Below are 5,670 nucleotides of genomic sequence, written 5' to 3' on the forward strand. Positions count from 1 at the left end.
GCAAGTTGTCATCATGGCCACGGCTTTACCTCCCCAGTTTCACCTGGGCTGCACAGAAACTGTTCCTTTTAAAGATGCTGTATTTATGTCTCCTCGTTAACAGTTGTTGGCAGTCTGATTTGCACACTGAGCCTGGCTATTGTAATAGTCACAGTGCCTGAGAGGAATATTTGGTAACCACTGCAAGAGGAATTGCTAGTTACAAGCTGTGCATCTGTGTTTCATGTCTGCAGCCTGCTTTAATTTCTGTCTTACTCCACATCAAGCCTGATGTTATTGCTTTGCAGCTAAGGATAGTATTTTGCAAACAGCAAAGGGCAAAATCACTCCCAAACACTGACTCCTTTTTTAATCACAAAAAGCAAGAGGGCAGGAGTCCTGCAAGACTCTGTACTCCTACTCCACAGGCATGACACCCTGCAGATAATAAGCATGCTATTCACCTCCCTAACTAGAAACTTCTGGCTGAAGCTAGTTGTCTGGCATCCACCTATAGTCAGCAAAGAAAGAAAAGCACTGAAGAGACTGATTGATCCAGTCCTAAAGCAGATGTCTCAGACAAGCAGCATGAATTGCCCTCTAGAGCTTATCTCCTTCCGTTAATTATAAAGGTAGCCTGGAAAACTGGTTTAGACTAGGTACTGGACTTACAGGCAGCTTAAGTTAGATGAGCTGACTTCCAGCCCCAGTCAAAAAGAGGCTACAGCAGAATCCTTTCCTCTCTGCCTATAGAAGGCTTTCTGCCGTGAAGAAACTTCAACCAAAGCCCTGGCTTAATTTAAGTCCATGGCAGCACTTTAACCAGACTTGAATTTTCCCCATCATACTTGCCTTTGATTCCAACAGCAGCACAGCCTCACAAAACTGCCAATGGGACGCAGCTGCAGTAAAACTTTTGGCTAAACATTTCACAGTATAAAAAAAAGAGACTGTGCATACTGGAGAAGTGCAAACATGCTATTTCAAAACTTCTAGCAAATTTGCCTTTATTTTGCAAACCATAATTTTGCTTTACTGTGCTACAAGGTTTTAACAGTTAATGCCACTATTTTCCATCAGATGCCATAAATTATGATGTGAGAATTCACACAAAAGAAAGGGAGAGAGGGAGAAGGAGAGGGAGAGGGAGAGAGAAAGGGAAGGAAGTATGGAAGGGTGGAAGGGTGGAAGGGTGGAAGGATAGAAGGATGGAAGGATGGAAGGATGGAAGGATGGAAGGGAGAGAAGGAGGGAAGGAGATTGTTCATAAAATTGAAACCAATTGTGGTAGAAATTGATTGGCTCTGGGTTAATTCCCAAATACCACATTTTTACCCAGTCAGTCTGTGACTTACTGGAAAATGTTGTTGTATAAGATCAACAAGGAAACTGGGAAACCAAGAGGAAAGCCAAGAATAAACCTCAGACAAGACACTTCTGAGCAAACTTGTGGGGTTTTCATAAATGAAGGAGGGGGATACAACATAAGAGTTCTACGAGAAAATATGACTCTTTGTGCATTAGGTAGTAGGCATTCCAAAGATGTGTAAAGGAGACAGACAGAAGTTGTAGCCCTAGCCACTGCCATTAGGACTTACAGCTAACAGGAAGCCTATTTAGTACCTCTGTCAGCATCTGGTTGTAACCCAAGAAAGAAAGACATGCAAGCAAGCCTTTGTTGTAGGTAAAGAAGGTAAATCAGCATGTGATCCATTCTTCCAGAGTGTGCAGCAGCTTGGGTCTAGTTGAAGATAGAAAAAGCTCCAGATCTCGTCAGGCCATGCCAGGGGAACGCAAGGCAATGCTTGTCTTTGAGGCCCACACTGATTTACCTAATCTGCAGACAGGAACTGGATTAACTCTTAATTAATTAATAACAGCTATAGCCCTGCCACCCTTCACATCATTGTGGTAACTACACAGGAACTCCAGAAGGTGTGCAATGCATTTGAATATATAGAAATATCTAAAATATAAATACTATATAAGTGCATTCCTGCGTAGCTGGAAGTACTGTAAAAGACAGTTTTACCCACAGTTTCAGCAAATGTAAGTAGCAATATTTCATTCTGCTTCAGTGCATACTTTGCCCACCAATTTCTACCTATCTCTCTCTACTTTCCTTCCTATTCACTGTAAAACACTTCAAATATTAATGAGTCGATCCTTGAAACAGCTTTGAAAAGGGAAAAATAATATCAGCCCTATTTTTTGTTTTTATGGCAGGAATGAAGTCATGTATGATTTGCCTGTAGATACAAAGAGAACGTAGAGGATTATCTGTGGTTTGAACCTCTGCTCATCATTTGCCCACTGCCATGCCCAGATGGCCTAAGAAGCTTTTATGCAGAAAAGTTGCAAGGCAGAATATCTACTTGGGCTTTGTTGAGCTTTGAGCAGAAACCACAGAGTCAGAGGTACGTTTTCATGCAAACAAAGGGAAACTGTTCTTTTTTGCTAATGACTCTGCACTGCTAACCGCAAGCTTTCAAAACTTGCCAATTTTCTCTACAGGAGTTTCCAAGGAATAAAACTAGCTGGAAATACAAAACAAAACAAAACAAACAAAAACAACTTGAAATTGTTAAGTCTCATGAATGTTGGTGGGGTTTTTTTTGGTTGTTGGTGGTTTTTGTTTTTGTTTTTTCTTTAACTCTAAGATTCTAAGACCATTGGGTTCACTCAGGTCAAATTATCAAAGATTTCCAAGGCACAACAAAAACTATAAACTTATGCTTTTAAAAATGAAATATAAGGCATGTCCCCAGAACCTCGGACCTCAAGTATAAAACAACAAATATCATGAGACCCCATTAAAAGTGGAAGCTGACAACACTGTGACCCAGAAGCAACACAGAAGAGTCAGCACTATTTCTAGGTTCAGCAAAACTTGCATTGTTAACTTTTGAAATGCCTTCTAGAACAATATGGGGGGGTAAGTTAATTGCTGACAGAAATAATTTCACCTGAATAAACTGAAAATTGAACCGGATAAGGAATTTCACCCAGTTCTTCCGTGAACTGGTTTGACTATGTGTTTTTTTTCTCTGTCCATCTGAATGGAGCACATGCAATTTCATATCACTAGGACATACCTCTGGGGAAAAAAATAAAATAAAATAAAATAAAATAAAATAAAATAAAATAAAATAAAATAAAATAAAATAAAATAAAATAAAATAAAATAAAATAAAATAAAATAGAAGTAGATAAATTTAGGGAATAAAATTATTACTTGCAACTATTACAGGTACCACGGTGATGCAACAGCTTTTCCTATTAAGTTTTAGCAGGTGCTAGTACCGTAATAAATAGCCTTGCACATGTGCAAGGAGGAAATAAGAAATAATACAAGCCATTCTAAAAGAAGTTTAAAAAAGGATTATATTACTTCAAACTTCAATAAAATAATACTGGGGGGGGGTGAACTATATGGAAATACTTTCCAGAGTATCCTCATTCCTAATCTATAATTTATATGCACATTTATTTTACAATTCTGTAGGAATAATTAGATAATACTTAGTCCAAGTGAAAAATATCAGCTCATATAGAAGGCAACATAGAAGCATTTGAGGTTAAATAACACTCCCGGTGAGATGCCTATGAATCTTTTTGTTACCCAGTACAGTCAACAGGGGATTTTCCTCCCAATTTCATCTTCTACTGAGGCTTCAGTTCTTCTTCCCCTGAGAAATTTAATTTCTTATGGACAGGAACAAAGAGTTTTGAAGGTGGAAAAAATGTAAAGTCAACCTAAGTGTTTTCTGTACAGATGAAATGTGCATGCAGCTGAGTTTACAGAAGGATTTCATAATATCAAGACCCACAGAGATCAAAAATAATAATGAGTCTCTTAGAGTCTGTGGTGGCATGAAAGGACTGTGCATTTGGAAAAATCTTTACATTCTGTTTGTCGACATCTTGTAGATTGAGCTATGACAGAGGGATACAAATCAATGAAGATGCTGCTGCAGTATTTGAGTCCATTATTAATACAGCCCGGTATATTTTTATAAGAAAGCAAAAATAAATAAATAAATAAATAAATAAATAGAAAACATATTTTTTTTTTAAATTGTTCCAGACAAGTTCTATTCCCTACTGTATGTATCCATGGAGTTTATATAATCTGAATGTTCTCCAAATTCAGCAGGTCCTACTCAAGTATAGAAATGTAAATAAATATGACAAATCATGACTAATATAGAGAAGCCCTGTTTGGGTGGCAGCTGTAAAACCAGAACTTTTATATATAGCTAGAATTTCCCTATAGAATAATAGAGATTCTCTATCCCTGGGGATCTCCCTGGCAGTCATTATTTCAATCTAAGCAGTCATCTTTTCAATCTAAGCATTGCAGTCCAAGGCTGAGATAGAAAAACAGGGATAAGCTATACAGTGTTGTAGTCCAGGATGATATTCACTACCTCAACAAGCTGTGTGCAGCAAAGATAGAAGTTAGGATATAAACACAGAAAAGGAAAATATACTCAAGGCGCACAAAAAGGGAAGTATAAAATATTCCTGCACTAATATGCTAAGTTGCCATACTTCTGGGGGAATTTCCACTGAAATGTGTACAGAGACAAATATCTAAATCATTTTGAAGGCAACATTAGGATTCATGAAGCAGTCAAAGTCAGCAGCTAAGATGTCCTCAGTCTACAGTAAAGTTTGCAGAGTGGGAAGAGAAAAAAAAAGAGAGAGAGAGAAACCTGAATACAGTGACTACTGGGTGCTTCTATCCAACAGAATAGAAAATGAGTTCATCTACTAAAGCACTGCAAAGATTTTCAGTTCAGAAAAGTTCACTTGAAGGATTTAAAAAAGCAAGAGTTCAGTCCTAAACTAGAATTTTAATGGCAAACAAGGAGGACCTGCTATGTAGAAGGCTAACTAAAACAAGGAGCTACCAGGAAAAATTAAGAGAGACCGAGCAATTATGGGAGGTTTTTCAAAAATCTATTGTGCTAGAGATGGGAAAGTAAAATAACATGGATCTAGTCATTTAGTCAGATAGTTGCATAGAACAAACAAACCAGAGTAAAATAACAGAACTGATCAGAAAAATAGAAGACCTATACAATATATTGAGTACGGATGAAGATACATGGCAAATAAAGATGCCTACAAATACCAAAAGCGAAACAATGTGTAGAAACATCCAAGACATTTATTAAAAAGACTAGAAGAAAGATTTAAAAAAATAAGTAAAATGATTGATGCAAAGTTTTCTGAAGCATATTTTGAGCTCCATTGCATTACATGAAAGAGAGGTGGAGGTAGAGCAATTCTCAAACAATATCAGGATGATTTCAGGCAGACCTTTAGGGAAAAATAGTGAGATTTTCTCCTACTCCTATGCAAAAGCATGGGAATAGATGCATGAAACACAAAACACTACAATGCCTGTGTCATTGCTTGTTATTAAAGTCAATGGAGCTGTAGCAGTTTAAAACAACTGAGTTTTTGTCCCTGTGTAGCTGTACAGTTGAAGGGCTCCCTTATGCTGAAGGAAAGCACATTTCTCCCTCATAGTCCATTGAAGAAACATTTCCAGTATAAACTACCTTTATAAAATGGTTTCCAAGGGAAGTGGAGGAACACAGACATAGCTGATGAATAAATGATCTCCCATCAAGGGAACTGCTTGAGGATGCATGTGAACATATTTTTCTCTTTCTTATT

This window comes from Excalfactoria chinensis, chromosome 1 (assembly GCF_039878825.1).
Source record: "Excalfactoria chinensis isolate bCotChi1 chromosome 1, bCotChi1.hap2, whole genome shotgun sequence".
NCBI classification, from domain to species: domain Eukaryota; kingdom Metazoa; phylum Chordata; class Aves; order Galliformes; family Phasianidae; genus Excalfactoria; species Excalfactoria chinensis.